This window comes from Ictidomys tridecemlineatus, chromosome 1, assembly GCF_052094955.1.
Source record: "Ictidomys tridecemlineatus isolate mIctTri1 chromosome 1, mIctTri1.hap1, whole genome shotgun sequence".
Classification (NCBI taxonomy): Eukaryota; Metazoa; Chordata; class Mammalia; order Rodentia; family Sciuridae; genus Ictidomys; species Ictidomys tridecemlineatus.
Window position 1 is genome coordinate 58771992 of NC_135477.1, and position 20610 is coordinate 58792601.

The 20610-nt window shown below is 39.1% G+C and overlaps 1 long non-coding RNA gene across 3 annotated transcripts in view; it reads left to right on the forward strand.

Moving 5' to 3' along the window:
• LOC144375947 (uncharacterized) overlaps positions 1-20610 on the forward strand; it is a 257494-nt gene that overhangs the window by 53333 nt on the left and 183551 nt on the right. The window lies entirely within an intron of this gene.

Sequence of the window (20610 nt, forward strand, 5' to 3'; positions counted from 1 at the left end):
TTTACATTAATATGACTTTGACAAAGTAAAATAAAATCGCATTAAGATGATGTAAGTAGATAAGACAATGAAATCTCTGTGAGAGAGTTTTGGCACACACTAATTACAGTCAAGTCCCTGCAGGAAAAGAACATATTTTTACACCAACTATCCATGTGCTTGAAAATGTAGAGAGCCTAAAATGCAATCCTTGGTTTAGGTATTTCCTGAATACATTGTTTCTGTGTTTCTAGGGTAGTTGTTGTTTTAAAGGAGCCTGCCTGATAAATAACACTTTCATTTACAAAAATACAAGCATGTTTCTTTCTGAATACTAGCCTGTAATCATCCTGATTATTTTAAGGGACTTTCCAATATAGGGCAGCTGAAAACAAGGTTTTAGATTACATGGTAATTTAGGAATGCATGAAAAGCTAAGCAGTTACCATAATAGGGTTCTGGATAAACTTCATGGTTTTTAGAGCAAAACATAACAACATATGTTTTGTGATTTGTTTCAATGATTTACACACACACACACACACACACACACACATACACAAATATATATGAAATATTTTTTTGTTAAAGTTCTTTCAAAATATTTGGAAGCCTCATCTGTGTACAGCGTTTTTATAACCCTATTTTGAAAACTTTGATGTCTCTCTTTTTTGGTTCAGTCATTAAAAGAAAGGCAATGATGGATGATGATAAAGCCTCGGATTTTAAGACTAATCAGTTCTTGGCAGTGGCCATATTTCTTCTGTAGTGAAACTTTAATATTCCTTTGGCCTTGTATAGACTTTAAAAAAAATTTTTTTTGGAACTTTGCTACTCCAGCTACTTATTAAGTATTACCAAACAGCTATTGCACAAATATTAGCCTTCTGATTTAACACCTGACAACATGAAGCAACCGGGAAAAGGGGATCTCATCACTTTCCTGGCTTCTCACAAATTTTGGCTGCCTTGTGGTGGTGTTTTTCCTCTTGGTTTAAAGGTAGGAATATGGTAGAGATGAGAAGGGAGAAAAAAAATCTCCTTGGGATACAGATGGGCTGCCATTTGCATTTTCTCTTCTTGAATTGTCTTTGTGGTGTTGCAATTTTTATGAGCAGTCTAATTTTCTGCCTGGAGTCTTTGATGTATTGTTCTTGAAGTTGCAACAACAAACACCAGGTGTCTCCACTTAGCTGAGCTAAAGGTTCTGGAAAGGAAGGCCACTTCTGGAAAAGTTGAAGCAGCCTCCCTTTCTCTGGGGCTCATGGTTGCAGCCTGAGAGTGCCTTCTTTCTGCAGTGTTTAGGTGGGAACCTGTTGACTCTTATCTGGTCGGTAAGGTAACCTTGCTTTTGTGTGGAAGCCATGAAGGCTGGCATCCCTGAGAATATTGGTATACTGGCAAAGAGTCTAGTGAACCAACCAGGTGGCTACAGCCCAGATTACATTTCTGATCTACTCTGACAGAAACTCACCATAGTGGATGGCAAGAGACCATTAGTGGTGGATGGGAGCCTTCCTTTGGGAGTACCAACTTCATGGAACCTTCTCCTTAGAAACAACCAGACCCAAGACCTGGAAGCTGATATGTTGGCTTCCTCTCTACCAGTGGCTGATGCCCCCAATTCAAAGTTGTGATTTCTCTGAACACTTATTCATTTCTTCCACAAATATTCATTGGATCTCTGTGTTGTACCAGTATTGTCCTTATCAGTGGAAAACTGGACAAACCTGTTCTCCCATATGCATTAAGGAGCTTACAGAAATGCCTCTTTAATGCTAGGAGTGACAACTGATGCCAATATCTCCCCAAATACGGCATTCCAAGGATGGTGATAGGTATTGTTTGAAGGAACATTTTCATAATTCATGGCTGGGTTAGAAGTTTCCTAGAAGCAAAACTCCTTAACAACCTCTATATGCTAATTTGCATCATCTCCTTCTAAGAGATGTGCTTTTTCTTGAATATACTTGGCCAAGGAATCATTTTTAAAAATTCTTTCAGCCAATATTATAAGAATGACTACTCTCCTAGGGAAATATTGCAAACATTTCATTTGGTCATATCATCTTTATAATTCTTTGTCAGTTGTTCATTCTTATATTCATTTTTATGTTTTTAAGCTTAGAAATGATCTCAGGCATAAGTGAATATTTTGAAGAATATGTTTTGGGAAAAATTTCTTTGAAATCTGGACACTGTAAATTTTTCTTTTTCTTGAGGTGGACATGAGACATGAGCAAAGGAGCCAGGGTTTAGAGGCCACCTGTCATAGGAAGAAGTTGGCCTCAGACAATGTCTGTGGAAGCATTGAGAGCTGGTCTCAAATGGTGGAAGAAAGCTCTGTTCACTCGCAGATTCCAAGCAGCCATCAAACAGTGATGTGATTGATGGGAAAACTAAGAGATGGAGATTCTAGTCCCAGCTGTTTCCCTAACTGTGCTATCTTGCTTATTTTTCGTACCCTTTTTGGTCTTAATTCCTCATTCCTAATAATAAATATTTAATATGCATTAGCTCATTTAATCGTCAAAACAACCTCCTGAGATAGGAGGTATTATTGCCTATATTCTGAGGATAAAGAATCTGAGTAAAAGAAATTAGGAAGCTTGCCTGAGGTCACAGTCACAAAGCTTAAAGTGTTGAAACCAACAATATTGAATGACATTCTTGAATATGGCAATTCTTTCAGATCTGATATTCTATAATTGTATGACTGACTTTTGATAAACCTAATGTCTGTTGTCATTGGGCAGTGACTCCTCTAAGCAAAAGTGATTTATCATTCAACTGACTTATGGTGCATATACCTGTGCCGGATACTAACCAAGGAGCATGGAGAATCTACAAGAAATGGAACACAGGACCTTAAAGTCTGGTAGCAGTAGGAGACAAGTAAACAGGCAGTCCCTCTGTGTAGCAAATGTCATCATCAACATTTCTATAGTGAAGCATATCATTAAAATATGAAAGTAGACTAGTCACAAAAGCCAAAAGGTAGCTCAGTGTCACTCAAATGAGGAATGGCTAAACAAAAATGTGGTGTATAAATACAAAGGAATATTATTTGGCCATAAAAATAAATGAAGTTCTGATAGATGCTACATCATGGATGAACTTGGAAAATATTCTGCTTAGTGGAAGAAGCCATATATTGTATGATTCCATTTATATAAAATGTTCATAATAGGCAAATCCCTAGAGACAGAAGGCAGATCAGTGGTTGCCAGAGCCTGGGGGAAGGAGTGACTCCTTAATGGGTACAGAGGTAGCTTTGGGAGTGACGAAATGTTTTGTGATGGTTACACAACATTGAGAATGTACTAAATATCCTTCACAGCCAATTTTGTGCTATGTGCATTTTACCACAATAAAAACACCCCTGCCCCATGATAGTAAATAAAGCAAGGCTTATTATTCTCATTTCGAGTTACTAAATCACTATTCATCACCTGCACTGTGAAAAATGGATTCAACAGCATTGTGGTTACTACGGTAAATCAGATATAATTCCTGTCCTTATGGATCTTACAATCTATTTATTTAATAATATGAAATCACATTGCATTACGATAAAGCATAATTAAACTAGTCTTATAATGGTAGCATAGATGAAGTATTGAGTGCTACTGAGGAGAAAGAAACAATATGTTATCAATTGGGGTTATTGAAAAATTCTCACGGAGAAGGTGGGAATTCATTTATCTTTACGATTGAATAGCAATTCAGCATAGAAGAGGGAAAAAACAGATTGGGGGAGGGGTGCCAAATAACTTGGTGAATGTCATACAGCAGTGACGGAGCAGAAATTGAATCCTAGGTTCCTGATCCTAGTTCACATCATTCCATCCTCATCTGTGTTTGTGAGTTCACCTAACTTGTTAAAATTTATTTGTAACCCAAACCAATACTGGGGTTATGTTCACAGCCATTCATGAGCACACACAGAATGATGAAAGTTTTGAGCTGTCTGACATGCATGATCCCAGCGCAGGCAACCAAGGTGATAAGTATCCTTTTTGCAGTCTATGTAGTTCCATGTTTTTCACATTATGGTGCTTTTTGTTGGTGATTTCTTTGTTTAAACATACTGTTGAAGTGTGGTCTAGAGTTCCTAAGAGCAAGAAAACTGTGAAGAGCCTGAAGGATAAAACTGTGTTAGATAAGTTTTGTTCAGGCGTGACACTCATGTCAGTGCTTTTTTGGGTTGGAGGTTTGACATTAGTGAATGACAATATACATTAAATAAGAAATCTTTAAAAAGAAACAGACATGAAAGAAACCTGCACATTGACAAAAATGCTGTGTTCAGAGTCTCTTAGGAATCTGACCTTCTATTCCCCCCAGGAGCAATGGGTCATTCAGTATGTGCTAATTCAGTCTTTGCAGAACATATATATAGACCATAACTTCTGCAAATAATGAGAATTGCCTGCACTTCTTATTATTGTCTACTGCCAGGTTTGAAATTGTGCTTTTTCTTCTCCTTATCAGTCATCACCAATCCCACTTCCTCTCCCCCTCTAAATACACACATACACATGTGCATGTGCACTCATACCCACCTAAGTATGCATGTGCACACAAACACACATCACACACACACACACATACACACACAAACACACCTCTCCAGAGGTAAATACCCAAATTTCAGGACCCATTTTCATTCACAAAATAAATATACAAAACCTTTGTTCACTAACTATTACACATTTTCGGGCGGCTGGAGAGGAGGATTACCCCACATGTGTGGGGCCCTGTACAGGCCACGTACCTATGAGACTGGATCTCCTTCCACTTAGCCAGTCATGTCCTTATTTCAGGGCTGGCGCTTCATTTTTCCCAGAGAGAAATAAAATCTTAATGGTTTGCCCCGTATCATTTGAGATAAGAAGTTCATCAAGCCATTCAGGCTTCCCAGAGGTCTCTGGGGAGGAGAGTAATAAGTGCGTAGACGCACAGTCTGGGACCTGGTGGTGGAAGAGTTGGCTTGGCCTTTGGTCTTCTAGAGTCAAGTGACTTGGAGGGTTTCTATTTTCTCGCTGACAACCAGCCAGAGCCACATGGGCCTGCATGTCAGAGCTGAACAGAGCTGCAGAGATCCGCTCTGCCTCTCACGAGTCCCCTGGGTCAACATTTCCTGAAAGAAATCTCCTTAATGATTTGATAGATCCCAATTTAGCTTCCTTGAAGTTCCTGGACAATGCTTGGGTCTTGGCAGACTCTCACAGGCAGCAGCCCGCACTCAAGGACAGTGGACTCTCAGAGATGGTGAGACTTCCAGGACAGAAGCAGAAGGGGTGTGGCAATAGAGTCCTGAACAGAGTTTGCTTGGCCTAATCTGCAGTGAGGAAAGGGAGGGAAGAGAGGAGACGCTCAGAAGCACTCACTGAAGACAGATCCCTGGAGTCCTGTTCCTTTTCTCGCTCTGCTCACTTCTGCTCTCCTTCTCACCAAGTTAGAGTGGTATGAAGTCAGGGAATGCCTTCTAGATTTGCAAAGAAGCAGGCTTGGCTCTTTCTGGAAGGCAGAACCAGGCCAGTTAGATATTTTCAGCTGCCTTCATTTCTCTCTCAGTGTGGGTACCTTTCATGGGCCCTTTAGAGCCACCCACTTCCAGAAAGCCTCTAAGCCTGGCTGTATTAGTTTCCTGGAGCTGCTATAACAAAACTCTACACACTGGGTACCTTAGAGAACAGGCATGTATTGTCCCATGGTGCAGGAGGCCAGAGTCTGAGATCAAGGTGTCAGCCAGGTGAGTTCCTTCTAAGGACTGTGAGGGAGAATCTCTTCTCTCTTAGCCACTGACCATTTGCTGGCTGTCTTTGGTGTTCCTTGGATTAGAGATGTGTCATTACCTAGATCTCTGTTTTGATGATCACATGGTCTTTTTTTTTTTTTCAATTTTACTTTAATTTTTTTTTTTTTTTAGTTCTAGACAGACACAATACCTTTATTTTATTTATTTGTTTTTATGTGGTGCTGAGGATTGAACCCAGGGTCTCACACATGCAAGGCAAATGCGCTACCAACTGAGCTATAACCCAGCCCCACATGGTCTTTTCTGTATGTCTCTGGATCCAAATCTTCCCTTTTTATAAAGACACTTATAAGGTTTACCTTAATCCTATATGACTTCATCTTAACTAATGATATCTATAATGACCCTACTTAAACAAGGCCATATTCTGAGGTATTAGGGATTCAGAATTTAATATGAAGTTTTGAGAGATGCAAATTATCCCATAGCAGAGGTTGTGGTGGTGGTGGCTGGTGGGGGGTGGGCAACAGGGGTAAGATAAGCCTGGTGGATACTAAGGGAGATGGACCAGACCAGAGTGCCCAGTATAGGATGAGAAGAGTGGGACTTGCAGTTTTACATGTTCTGTGGAGCTAGTCTGTGGACCGTTTTGATAAACGAGGCAGAGTACCTTTAGACTTAGCATAGAAGGAAAGTAGATGCCATTGTAGGTTCTTGAATTGGATTGTAGTAGGGTCAAGTGACATTTTAGGTCATTGACACAGATAGTGACATAGAGAATGGATTTAAAGAGTGTTGGTAGAGGCAAGGGAACTCATAGGGACCCAGGCTACCATGGAAATGAACTGGAAAGGCTGGGAGAGCTTTTAAAGGGAAACAATATGGTAGGATTTGATGACTGTATTCAGGCAATGGGACTGTTAATAGAAGTGACCTGGATCGATGGCCAAGTTGAGAATAGCTGGGGGAGGATCTATGGGTGCCTGTGTGCACATACTCAGATGAACACCTTAGTTTGGAGTATAGTGAGTTTGGAATGATGTTTGACATCTAGGAAGACATGTGATCTATTCAGTTGGCAAACTTTTTTGTAAAGGGACAGTTAGTAAGTATTTTAGGGTTTATAGATCATATAGGTTCTGTTATATCAGGAGAGCAGCTACATATACCATGACAGTGAATGGAAGTGGTTATGTTCTGATAAAACTTTATTCACAGAAACAGGCAGCATGCTGTATTTGGCTGAAGGGTTGACACCCTGCTCCTGGAAGTTGGAAATAAGATACAACAGTAAGTTAAAAAGAGAGACAATGTAGAAGTCCTTTAAAGGTCATTTTCATGAAGTCCTTTGAATGATGAGTCATCATTATTCAGTGGGACTCTATATATAGCACCCATATATAGATTCATATCTGCAACAATTCATTCACATTCATTCACATTCATTCACCCATTCATATCTGCAACAAATATTTTATTGAGGATCAACTAGGTGCCAGTGTGCTTCCATGGTGTCAAAATCACTCCCCACTGACAACTTTGTGAGTCATGTAACTCTTATCCCTATTTTACAGATGAGGAAACCAAGGAGAAGGAGGAGGCCCTCAGGAGGGCAATGTGAAGTTGTTGAACTTTCTTCCTAATTAGAAAGTATAGCCAATTGCTGGGTGGAAACCTTCCGCTCCAGTAAGAATTTTAACTAGGCTTAATACTTTGCATGAGGCATGAGGCAATGTCAAATTTAATATCTGCTTTTATGATATCAGAGTTTTCACTTTGCACTCAGTTAACAGTCTCCAGTGTAACTTCTCCCTGTTCTTGTTAGACAGTAAGGTCTTGAAGTTAGGGAATCACTACAGGCCTGTCAGTTGCCTGGAAGAGAGGAAAGGAAGATAATTTAAGGTTTATGTAATTTGCCCATTTATCTAGGTTACTTATGATTTTTTCCCCCTAGATTAAGATGGCTGCTAAATCCCTCATAGGATTTTCCTCTCATAATTTAAGACAAATATTGGTTTCTTTGCTAGAACTATTTTAAAAATGCGGATTTGCTTTCGATTTAGTTGAGAATTGTTACTGAAAATATTATCTATTACAACTTCATATATAGTTTCTTGTGAGAAATTTATCCTGGAATTTGATATAGAAAGTATTTCTTTCTCAGAAGATATGATTCTGTTTCTCAGCGAGAGAACCATGAAATTGTGTTTCCTTTCTCTAAAAGGCTTCCAGGAAGCTCAGAGCCATGTTTAATGTGCAAAAACAGCAAGCACTGCCTCTTACTATTATGTTTTTCGGTCTGTATCCCAGTTCTTATTCTCATTCAAATATGTCCTGGAGAAAGAGAATGTTTAGAAAAATTAAATTTAATTGATTCAAAATCAGGGTAGAGAGTCTTTCAGTCAATCAAGATAGTAACAAGTTTCATTAGACTCAGGAAGAAAAATGCTGAAAAACACTTTATGATTAAGAACAGATATCTGCTTTGCTGACTCTTAGAGGTTATTGGTATTTGCTTTATGATGACACAACACTACATGTCCATTGAGCGAGCTTCCTAAATGGACATTTGCCTTAATACTGGTAACAGTGAGGTACTGAGGACAGGGAACAGGCATAAGGTTTGGGGATGAGGTCTGAGGATTTGTTTCAACTCTGCCACTAAGTACCTAGGTGGCTCCATATAGGACACAGAACTTCACCTCAATGACTTTGAATATCCTTTCAAATGTAACCTTTTAGGAATCCACTGTCTACCTGCTATTCTCTGCCTCTCACCTTCTTGCATAATTCCTCAATTAAGACTTATTTTTTTAGGAAGACTATAATCATCTAGGGAGTAGGAGCTATGTCTATGTCTATATCTATCTCTATATATCTCTATATCTCTATCTATTGCCCAAGTTATATAAACCACCATATTCTTTACAGATTTGATATGGTTTACAAAATGAAGGCAATAAAATAAGAGAAAATAGACTTGAAATAAATGGAGCACAAAAGATTTACGTAGAGGGAACATAAAATTAAGAGAGATGAGAAGGTAGGTAGGTAGTTGGTGGGCACCTGTAGAATAAAACACCAGCATCACTTACCTGCCTGCAGAAAGCACATTTGGTTTCTACATAAACAAAAATAGTCTTGGAAATTGAAGCAAAGTGGAATAAGAGTGTGAAGAAATCTCTTGTCTTAAATTTAACCATCGCATAATAGAAACAGTGCCTATTAGTTGAGTATTCAGTCAGATGCTGATCATGGATCTATAAAAGTATTTACTAAATGTGGTAAAGGGAAATTCCTTCAGTCAAAAATGGCCTCGTGGAAGTTCAGGAGAAACTGTGACAGAGGGACAATGGAGAAGAGAGGTTCTGTTTCATAAGGAGAGTATTTCACTGGAGAGAAGTTCTGGATCACGAATGGCTGCCTGGGATCCCAAAGAATGAAAAGGCTGCTTTGGCAGCAGGGCAGGTAGTAGCACCAAACATGATAGACAAGGAGGAAGCAAGTTGGGGAAATTTGGCAAGCAGCATTTCTTCGGAAATGAGTGAGTAATAAGATAACATGGAGGACCATTCTTTTCTTGTGTGCAGTGTTCTCTGTGAGCTCTTCAAATGGAAAATTTTCAAATACCGTAATGCACTGATAGGAAAGATTTATGTAGCAGGAGTTCATAACAGCAGAAGAAATTTGAGGCTACCAAGGTTGGTTGCATTACCATTAATACTTCATTCATTTAACAAATATTTATAAAGCTCTTACCTTGTGCTAGATACTGTGCCAAATACTTTAGGGAATGGAAGCAAAGAAGCAAATAAAGAGCTACATCATATCTATCTTTTGGAAGCTCATATCTTATTGGGGGGGGATATGGTACAAGGTAAATCTTACTGCTTTATTAAAAGTATTTATTGAAGATCTATTTTATACCAAGACTAGTGCCAGATGCTAGCTACACAATGTAGATCCAGAACAAACATGATTTGTTTTGAAATATTAAAATAGAAATTTGTAAATCAGTAGTTTCTTCCCCTGTCTCAACAGAGAATTAACACAGAGACTTGGCTGCTAAGAACTGCAGAGATTAAGTAAAAATTGGACAGGGTTCAAGTAGTATATAATAAAGCAATAGGAAGAGAAACAGGCATCTGCAACTCATAAATTCCTTTTCTCTCCACGCCAATTTCTTGGTACATTGTTTAGAATACATATTTCTCTAATTTTGCATAAATGGTAAGATGTTCTTAGTTCTGAAGATTGAGGTTGTTGGTTACCTAAAATACGTACCTCATAGTTTGTCAAGTGGCAGGGTCTGGAGAAATGATTGGAGTTGTTAGAAGAGGAGAATCCAGACACCAGATATGCATATAAGCAGTATATGTCAATTCCCCTGTTTCCTGTCCCATGTCCACCATAGACATTACTAATAGATCACAGCAGGTCTGAATGTGGCCTGAAAATCCTTCTCATTATAGTGTATCAGGTGGCTGAACTGGTCTTGGCACATAAGACGAGCTCTTTTTGCCCTCTGAAGGTCCTTTAGGCCTTTGACTATTCTCCAACTCTTCATACTGATAAAACAAAACAAAACAAACAAACAAAAAAAACTGAATACCTTGAGTTTCTTTTGAGTTTCTCCCATCACTTTCTGTTATATTCTTTTTTCAAAGTTTGGTTGAAATTGCAGTCTGACAGTTGTTGAAAGGCAATGACAATATGTTATGACTAAGGACTTTCACAGCTTTAGAAAATAATGACACAATTTTATCTTATATAACATGTAATAATTTAAATAATTTTATGTAACTACAATAATTTTATTACAGTCATTCCCAACCCCAGCATAAATTAGGTGTATACAACCTCCCATGTACTACACTATGTGCTTTATGGACATATTTTATTTAATCCTCATAGGAACCCTGTGAGGTCGGTGCTATTATTGTCTCTTGACATTAACTTGTCTGAGGTCTTATCAGTAGTAACTAGTAGAATCTGAATTCAAATATCCTCCAGGTGTCTGATCCCAAAGCTGAAGTTTGTCCCTGTTTGCAGAGGCAGAAATGTGAGACCATCACCCCTGGGAATCAACACTTTTCTTCTCCATGGGAAAAAAAATCACCCCTTGTTTCTAAAATCAAGGTCATCATCTGTGTTTAAAGGAGAAAGGATAGACTTAGATAAGCTTTTGAACTCATATTCTGTCTTCTTAATCTCACAGTAGAGGAAACAAGACTCAGGTTGTCTCAAGGAGTTTAGTGGCTGGTCCAATACAAACATTGTGGTCCTTCCACCTATGCGTCCACTGCTTATGGCCCTTTCTTGAATGCAACAGCTGGCAGGAAGGGGAGTAAATGTTCAGACCATTAACATATTTTTCTTCTTCTAAGACTGTCAGTAAAATGCAGTGAATTTTAATTCTTGTCTTGCCCACATTCATTCTGGAGTAAAACATAATATTCTGGGGCAGGCATTAAAAAAGAGCAGTGGACAGTGTTATGGTTTGGAGGTGTTTTGTCCCCCAAGGATTCATGTGTTGGAGGCTTGGTGATCAGTGTGGAGTGGGGATTGTGGACCTTTAAGAGGTGGAGCCTAGTGAGAGGTCTCTAGGTCATGAAGTGGGATGGTGCTGCCCTCAGAAGGACATGCTGGTTTCCTAGAATAATTCCCACTACAATGAGTTGTTAAAAGAGCAGGCCCAAGCCCACTGTATGTCACATCTGACTTCCTGTTTTGAGATGAGATCTCTTTCTTCCACATGTACTCCTGCTATTTGCATGAGGTCCTCACAGTTGAGAAGAGAGGGCACTGGAGCCATGCTCTGGAACCTCCAGAACTGTTACCCATATGGGCCTCTTTTCTTTATAAAATTATTTAGTCTTAAGTATTTTGTTATAGCAGCAGAAAATGGACTTACATGGAATCATCATTCTCAAAAAATTAAGAATTGATACTAAAGGGGAAAAACAACATTTTCTGAACAAATACAGGGTTATGGTGCCGATTGAATGAGATAGTATAGGCAATAGAAACAGCAATATTATTTGTGAGTTTATATATTAGCTACCTTTTTAAGTGCTTTACATGGATGTTTAAAAACTTGAATGACTATATAGAGTTTATATTGATTTTTTTTTTCTCTTTCATGGTTGGGGAAACTAAGGAACAGAGTGGTTAAGACACGTGTTTAAGGTGACAGAGCTGTAATTATTAACCTAGAACAAAACAGGATTAATGCTGGGTGTGGTGGTGCAGACCTGTAATCCCAGTGGCTCAGGAGGCTGAGGCAGGAGGATCACGAGTTCAAAGCTAGCCTCAGCAACTCAACGAGGCACTTAACAACTCAATGAGACCCTGTCTCTAATAAAATATAAAAGAAAGGACTGGGGATATAGCTCAGTGGTTAAGCACCCCTGGATTCAATCCTAAGTACAAAACAAACAAACAAATGAAACAAAATAAAACAGGATTCCTTTACACCTGAGGTTTTCAATCTGCTGAATTTGACTCATGTGAAAAAGGTCTATAACTTATGGAGCACCAAAGAGTGAATTTACCACAGACCTAACAAAGCTTAAGTTTTAGAAACTGTTACTTTCCAGGGTATTTTATAAAGCCTCAAAAGGAGCTCCATTAGTCTTTACTAATAATTTTGTATTTTTTTTTTTACTTAAATATCACCCTTACCTACTTAATTAAGCTTCACAGAACTTGAATCTTGCCCCTGAATACACCATATTATTCTAAACTAAGTGATCACATGGTCCTTCCACTTTTATCCTCTCCCTCCCTGGAATGCAAAATGAGTAAACCCTTCTCGTCTCGCGGGAATTACTCATCATCCAATTCCCAGTGTTTCTCTTCTCTGGCATCTTGGATTTTAAGATAGAAATCTGTGGTGGGATCTGAAGCCTTCCAGCCACTCAGGAAAAATGTATTCATTTTTTTTCTCTGGCATCTCACATGTGACATCACCAATGGTGTGTCTGTAACCCCTCGTGAGAACTGCCGACCTTCTAATTATAGTAAATGCAGTCAAGGAAAAGGGCCCAGATTTTAAACAAACAGCCATGAATTCTGCAATTGAATGTCATGCTCTGGAATCATCTTTGTCTGAGTCATAGATTATCTATTTAGATAAAGCCACAAAAAGCATCGTGTTTTGTTAATTTGGGGCTTTGAGGAAGGGCAAAAGAATTCTAGTCAAATATCCTAAGAGATTCTGTACTCTTCAAAGTAAAACATCTTGGTAAATCATTAATAGCTCTAGGGTGACTACACATTTAGGACAAGGCTATGTTCCTGCTAAGTGAACTCCATTTCCAGAATGGAAATGATGTAGAATATGTGGTTATTGGAAGATTCCTTAAGCACTGAGAACACCAAATTACTGTAAGACTTGATTTGGAAAATAATTTAAATATTGGGACAAGAATCATAAAATATTTATTATTATCCATAAACAAAAACAGAGACATATGTAAAGGAGTATTAGTTGAAGCAAGAATAATGTCATTAATAAGCTGTGTGGGTTAGTGCTGCTGCTGCTAATGATGATGATAACAGTAATAACGAAAATAAGTTAGCACTATTGTCTGTTTACCATGTCAGGAACTGTGCTCAGCACTTTATATCCATGATCTCATTTAATTCTTACAATTCTATCACTATTCCCATTTTTCAGACGAGGCTTAGAAAAGTTGAGTGACTTTCCAGGCATGATTACTTGGTACACTGTGGACTTGGTATTTGAGTAAAGTCTGTCTCACAATAGAAACTAAACTCTTAACCATGCTGACTGGTATTGCACCCCGTTGGGGCTTGGTTTCCGTTCCCTGACCTTTACTGCTTCTTCCAGCTGAAAAGCTCTATGATGCTGTATTTTTAAGTTATAATCCTCTGACAGCAAAAGAGCTTCTGGTTTTTTACTAATATGTTTGTTTTTCTAATTGATCTCTACCAGCTCAGGGTAATTAAAACCCCACAGTTCTTACATTCCTCAAACAAACAGAAGCGCGTATGTTCGCCACCCCTCTTAACAATGCACATGGCGTTTCTGTGTGGCACCTAAGATAAAAACCAAATATGCAGAGGAAAGCAGCAAGTGCTGTGTGAATAGAGGAATAAATGTGCCTACAACCTACCGTCCTGTAAGTTTCTACTTATTTACCAACAGCGCTGAGTGTTGATCCATGGCTCCCATCCACAACCTTAGGAGATCTGTTGGTAAACAGTACCTTACATTCCTGGTAAATATGCGTAAAATAGTGAGGTTAGCAATGCAGAATGTCATTCATCAGCTTGGGATCCAGATAACTATTTATTATGGCCATCATAATGGAATTAACAGAATGAAAAAAAAAAAGCTCAGTCTTTCTGGGTTGAGATAGTATCATGGCAGAACCTTTACGCACAGCCTTAGTTACTATGGGGATCATGACATAGAATGTTCTAACTTCCTGGTGTTGCTGGACTGTGTCTATTTACCTTTTGTGTGAGGATGTATGTTGAGTGGAGGCAGAAAAAGAACAGAGTTTCCTATGAGGCACTATGTAGCCAGGGTTCTTCAAGCAGTCTGTCAGGACAAGGAAGAGGCCCATCTGTTCATTTCACAGAGGACTTCCTTTCTCAGCTTGGTGTTGGGTGCCACAGGCTCTGGTGGGATGAAACAGAGACCATGTTCTCAGGATCATCCAGCAAGTCAGAGAAGATGTGCATCAGAATCTGTCTGTATGCTTACCATGGCACATACTCCTTCTCAACTTGTCTTCACGAAAAGATGACATTGCAGCTAGGCCTTAAAGGAAAATAATCTGGTCATTCAGATATTGGAATGAGGATGCAGAGAATGAAAAGACAGGAGGAGGGGATTAGATGAGGCAAAGGAAGGAGGAAGCTGGGCCGAGGATAAACCTGTTGTATTTTTTCTTTGTGGCATCCACACAGTTGTCATTGTTTGTGCTAATATTTGCTTATTGATCATCTCCCCAGACTGCAATGTCAGCTCCCTGAGAACAAGGACAAGGGACGAGGTCTGTCCTATTCATCAATGTATGTGAAGTGCCCATGGCTGCCTATGTGTTGGGAGGGGATCAGTAAATGTGTATTATGGAAAGGGAGGAGGAAAGATTGGAAAGTGACTGATCAAGAGTGGAGAAATATGTAGGCTGTTAGGATTGAAGTCATAAGAGTAGTTTACTTGTCCAGAGAGTTTGACAGGCTTTATTAAAAAAAAAGTCAGAGCCTTATAATAGTCAAATTCTAGTGAGGTAGATAGCAAAATGTAAGAGAGTGAACATTAAGACTGGGCAATAGAGGTCATAGGTCAGAGGTCAGATGGGACAACTTAATCCAATTTAGAAAACATGTTATCATCTATAAGACAGGCATATGGAATGACAATGGTAAGAGAGTACACAAGAACCATCAAGGCCAGCTCCAGCAGAGTTTCAAAGGAAGGAAGCTTGTGTCTTATGGGTAAATGGTAGCTTCACAGAACAGGCAATGATTCAAGCATAATTTGAATAATGAGCAGGGTTTTTCTAAAATGGAAGGAGAGAAAAGGTCATTCTATTAAAAAATAGAGGTGGAAAGAGAAATAGCATTTATGAAGAACCTAACCACATGTCAATACATTGGTATGCTTTTTACTTAAATTATTCTATTTATTCTTTGCAAACCAATGGGGCCAGATTATAAATGAGGAAATTGACCTTCCAAGTGGAGCTGTGACTTGATTCTGTGTCTGTCTGACTCTGATTGGGCAAGAATGATAATAAGAATAGTTAACATTTATTGAGCTACTCCTTTTCTCATGCATTGGGGAAACTCTATCATTCTTGAATCAACTCAAGCATCACTTGTCCCTACAAACTTCTGCAAATTCTCTGTATACACCCTATTTGGAATATTTGGAATATTTATCTAGCATTATTTATCTAGCTTGTGTCTATTGAAAGACATAAGACCATGAATTCAATGTGGAGAGGAACCTGACATATCTGCTACTTTCTGCAGATGAACTCTAGGTGGTAGTTCTTTGTATAACCAACACGTCAAAGAATCCTATGGAATCATCAGATGACAGATCTGGATTCAATGGCTCTGGCTTAGCTGCAAGGGAGGCTGGGAAAGGGAATTTTTGGTATCAATTTTTTAGTGAGATGGACTGAGTCTTTCAGCACAGATGTGAGTGTTCAGATGAGCTGAATCACTCCTGAAGCAACTCTGAGTAAATATTAGACCTTGGTTTGAGTGTAGATCATGGATTAAGGAAGAATTGGAGAATAAGGAAGAACTTATTTTCCTTACATTAACTCAGGTGAGCCACTCTGTGGAGGCAGACTGGGGCAGTGAGCCACGTTGAGTTCCATATGGACATTGTTGGTGGGTCAAAGGATGATTTGGGGGTTTACAAAAGCATTCAAAAATATTTTAATAGTTGTTATTTTAATGTATACCAGAAAAATAATTAGCACGTAAAACCTGTGAGTTCACAGATGTTCTTGTTTAGAAAAGACTAAGTTTAAAAGTTTAAAAAGAGTCATTCAATATTAAAGAGATAAGTAGGTAATACAGCAGGTGGCATATAGTTACACACGTCTTCTGAAGGTTGCATGGGAATGGTGGACATTTGGGAAAGCTCAGACATGGAGGCAGGAGGCCAGAGCTTTTCTCACCCTGTATGTGCATTTTATCTCATGGAACCTCAATTTCATCAATAGGGGACAGTATTATCTGTTGGATTCCTAAAGGTAGGATCAGCACCTGACTAGGTCTCTTGTGGTTTCTGGGTGATACTTCAGTTTGTTTTTTTTTTTTTTTTTGCCTTACCTGCCAAGATTGCTTATGAATTTGGGGGATTGTAATCTCTCCATCCTCATCATTTAGCCATGCTTGGAAAATGTCAGATCCCTGAGTTATCAGTCTTTAAATAAAAGAATGTATCTGAGGGCTTTTGGGGGTGATTTTCATCATGGGTGGGTGTGTCTCTTCATTTGAGAACTTCTTTAATCTCAAGGTTAAAAAAATGTAATTGTAGGTGGACAGAATTCCTTTATTCCGTTTGTTTATTTTTATGGGGTGCAAAGGGTTGAAGCCAGTGCCTCACACATGCCCGGCAAGTGCTCTGCCACTGAGCTACCACCCCAGCCCTAATCTCAAGTTTTGAATTGCTCTAGATATGGATCTGCTTCCTGGTTCCGTGGGGCCTCCTCCACTTTTCCCACCCATAAATCCTTCCCTTGAGTTGCTGGCCACTTGGTTTTAGGGTGTGAGCTGTCTCAGAGATGAGCATTCCCTTCTTCCTGTCCAGCTCCCAGTCTGGCTCACTGTAGGTTCTTGTTGGGTCTAGAAATACAGCCTCCAAGAGCAGACATTATTCTACTATGTAAATTCAGATCTCAGGAAATTGAATTACTTCTTCATCATATCCCATCAAGAATAAATTTTTTTACTTATTCCTTGGAAACATTGACAATTTAGTAAGATCTGCTACTTCAGAAAGTAAGAGAAGAAAGAAAGGGGACTAGGAAGAACAACCTGGGATGAGGACGGCAGAGCACTCGGTGTTTGTGAAGAGGTTGGGGTCGCTTAGGCCTGGGGAGACTCTGGCTGAGAATGAAGTGGGGATCAACCTGGACTCACCATGCTGAGCACTTTCTGAAGTGGGAGGTGGAGCTGGCTCATACAGGGATCCGTATAGCTGGGAGAAGCATGGATAGTTACTGTGAATGTAAAATCTATTTAGAGGCCACTCTTACATGTGGCTTGGGTTGCGTTGGCAGGTGCTTTTGATCTTACTAGTTAAGCTGGGCTAACAACTAGACTAAAGAAAATGGAGCTAAAGATTGTCCCCTGAGTAAGAAAGCCCAAACATCATTCCTTTCCCTTCATAGTTCTGTGGATAAACCTCAGATGACTCTACCTGCCTCATTTTATCTTCAGGTAAGTTGAAGGTTGAAGGTCTTACTGTTCACCAAATATTCCATTCTTCTTGTAGGACTTTCCTGCAGGTCAGTTTTAGTTATTTGTTTGTTTACTGAGATTGGGCCCAGTGTACTTTACCATGGAGCTAAGTGATCCTTCTCCCTCAGTCTCCTGGCTTGCTGGGATTACAGGCATATACCACTGCATCAGCTCTGTAGGTCTTTTCTACCTTTTCACTTTGTTAAACCCACAAGCGGCCGTATTATTTGATTTAGCCAATGAAGAATAGGCTAAAATGATATATAATTCCTGGGCAAAAACTTTAAGAACCTGCGCATCTCTTTTTCCTCCTGCTGCAACAGCTAGCAATCTTCCAGCTGGGTTCCAACAGCAAAGTGGCTTAAAGCAAAGCCACACTTGCCTGTGATGGGGCCATGCGAGGAGTTTGAGAAATAAATCTTTGTTGTTGTAAACCATGTAGTTTTTGTGCTGTTTATTATAGCAGCATAATCTAGCTCATCCTGTCTGATAAAAAATAACTGTAATAATCTCAGCAGTTTTTTAAAAAGCACATACTATATGTCATACGCACTGTGCTATGCATTTTTCATGCTTTATCTCATTTAATATTTTAACAACTTTGAGAGGTAGATATACTTCCCTTAGTTATAGATGAGGAAGTTGAAGCTCAAAGAGGTTGAAAGGGTTTCTTGCGGTCACATCACTGCATGTGTGGTAGGGATTTGAACTGACCCTTGCTCTTAACGGCTTCACTTTGTTGTGCACCCTGACCCAACAACTTTTGTTAAGCTGTCATCAGATACGAGTGCAAAGCTTCAGCTTCTCAGATCCTTCAGGTGTGGATCCCTGTAGGGAACAAACCTGTGAGAGCAGGGCATAGCCTGAATCTGGGGAATAAAATAAGAAAACATAGCTAATCTATTGCTCATGACCTCTAAGAACCCATTATTTATTTTACAACACTAAAGCCACATACATAATTTTTTACTATAAAACCATGCCCTAGACCTATAAAAATAAATCCAATAATTGCACTACTAACCTGATAGTGTGTTGGAAATTATATAAAGAGCACAATTATTTATCACTAAGAAAATATTTTTGTAGGGCTGGGGTTGTGGCTCAGTGGTAGAACGCTTGCCTCACATGTGTGAGGCACTGGGTTTGATTCTCAGCACCACACATAAATAAATGAATAAAATAAAGATCCATTAACAACTAAAAAATATTTTAAAAAATATTTTTGTATAAAAAATTTGGAGGAAATATAAATTTATCCAATATATGTTAACAAATACTTAAGTTTGTGTGTGTGTGTATACACACACACACACTTTGTGTACACACACACATATATGTATAAAATCTATATAAAATCTATTTTGGAAATAATGGTCTGGATAATAGATATTTAAACCACAATATATGCATATCTTAAAGTCTTGTTATTGTATAATTACAGGCCAAAATACTGCTGAGCAAATATACACCCTCCGCATAGTACAGTTTGCCAAACAACAGCAAACTAAATTAATAATGATATAACAGAACTGCAATAATTTATAATTAAAAAACAAGACAGCAGCAATTTAAAGACCACAACCAACCAACCCAAGACTATATTGATAATATGTTGACAAAAAAGGACCCTTTCTGAACCTCGTGGGAATTCCAGCTGTGTGCATGAGCTTGTGTTGAAGCTTGTAATGTTGCCAAGCATTGTTTGGGAGCCAAAATTGTTAGCAGAGCAATGAATTTATGTCCTCAGTAAACTAGTAATGTGTTAACTTGAATTTATGAATGCTGAAATTGAGCGACTTCTAATTACCCACTTAAGTACTCCTCAGATCTGCAGATTAAATCAAGATCAGTGTCCATTCATTCCAGTGGCCGCCTATCAATGGGTCTCATTGGTCAGAGTTTGATAATCACCCTTCTAGAAGTCTGGTGAATCATCTTTCCCCACTTAGACTCCTATTTCAATGGATCTTCTGAAACATACCTCCCATCTGAGAATCCAAGCATGGGGCATCTGCTTCCTATACTTTTTCAAAATGGTCTTTGTGGATCCATCAATCACCTCTGAGAATGCATTCGGTTTGCCAGATGCTATGGTACTGGTAGCGATGTGTCTGGTATCAAGAGCTTGTGTGGTTTGCCCTGACCCAGTTTGAGCATCACGTTTCCTGGGGCTGTGAGAATGCCAGTTCTTTTGGTTGTGCGTCAATAAGATGGTATTACCAGGCTCCATTATAGACTGTGCCAAGTATGGCGTGTTTCACACCAGGTGGAGAAGTGGTTTCTGGATCCCTTGCTGGGAGAGTATGGTTTTCTCCCAGGGGTCCTGTCTGGGCCACTTGCCAGGCAATTTTACTGGCTTCACTCTTCCTTTACCTCTCATTCTTGCACCTTTACCTCTTCTATGCCCCCAAGTAGAGGTAAAGGATGATGAATGAATTGGTACTTGTTTTAATGAACATTGACTTCGCAACTGAAGGCATTTTTTTTTTTAGAGTCCAGATTTGATCATCCTCTGTTTAAAATGTCCTGCTAGCTCACTTCCTGTGCATTTTTCCAGCTATATTAACACTTACCGTACCTTGTGTTATGGGTTGAATTGTATTCCCCAACTGAAGTCCTGACTTCCCAGCACCTCCTAGTGTAACAGAAACAGAGTTCTTACAGAGATCATGAAGTTAAAATGAGGTCTTTAGGATGGGTCTCAGTATACGATGACTAATGTCCCTATGAAAAGGGGAAATTTGGACAAAGAGACGAATATGCACGGAGGGAAGGCTATGTGAGACTTCAGGGAGAATAACATCCCCAAATCAAGGAATGCCTCAGGCTACCTCTGGGAGAGATGAATGCAAGATTTTGCCTTAACATACTCATAAGAAATCAACTCTGACAACACCTTC